Below are 991 nucleotides of genomic sequence, written 5' to 3' on the forward strand. Positions count from 1 at the left end.
TAATCTTTTGAAAATTGTTAGAGGCATAAGATTAATGCTGGCTCCCAAATCACATAAAGCTCTTCCAAAAAAATTTTCACCAATAGCACACGGTATAGTGAAACTTCCTGGATCTTTTAATTTTTCAGGAAACTTTTTCTAAATAATTGCACTACACTCTTCGCTAAGTGCAACAGTTTTGTTGTCCGTGAACTTCATTTTTTTGTTCAGAATATCTTTCATAAATTTCACATAATTGGGCATCTTCTCTAAAGCTTCTACGAAGGGAATATTCACTGTTAAATTCTTAAGAATTTCTAAAAGTTTTGAAAATTGTTTATTCTGTTTATGTTGCTTCAAACTTTGAGGAAACAGTGGTGGAGGTTTTTCCACAGTAATTTTCATTGGTGTAAATGGATACTCTAAATCTGGGTATTCATGATCCTTTTCTTTTTTGGTATCCACTTTCTCTTTTTCAGTTTCTATTTCTTGTTGCACTCTTGTCTCCAATTCTTTTCCAATTCATAATTGAATCGCTTTGATTTGCACTTTTCCTTGATCTTTAGGATTTGGTTCCACAGTACTTGGAAAAGTTCTTGATGTTCGGTTACTAAGCGCAGTAGCGATATGCCCTAATTGGTTCTCAATAATCTTAATAGCAGTTCCTTGATGTTGTAATTGATTTCCTTAAATCTGTAATTAATTTCCTTGATTTTGTAATTGTTGACCCATGTATAATATCAGCTCTTCCATAGATAACTTCTTCTCCTTAATTTGAGTATTACTGTTAAATCCTTGAGGATAAGAAGGTCTATAGTTAATATTTCCTTGGTTGGATGAATGTCCTAATGTGTTTACTGAGTTGTTTGCCCATTGTTGATTTGTAGAAGAATTGTTATTCCAATTAAAATTTGGATGATTCTTCCAACCTGGGTTATAATAGTTTGAATATGGCTTGTTGGGTCTATTGGTAGCATTTAAGGTTTCATAAGAAGGTTTAACATCCACAAAT

The sequence above is a fragment of the Phalaenopsis equestris genome, unplaced genomic scaffold (assembly GCF_001263595.1).
Source record: "Phalaenopsis equestris unplaced genomic scaffold, ASM126359v1 Scaffold001327, whole genome shotgun sequence".
NCBI classification, from domain to species: Eukaryota; Viridiplantae; Streptophyta; class Magnoliopsida; order Asparagales; family Orchidaceae; genus Phalaenopsis; species Phalaenopsis equestris.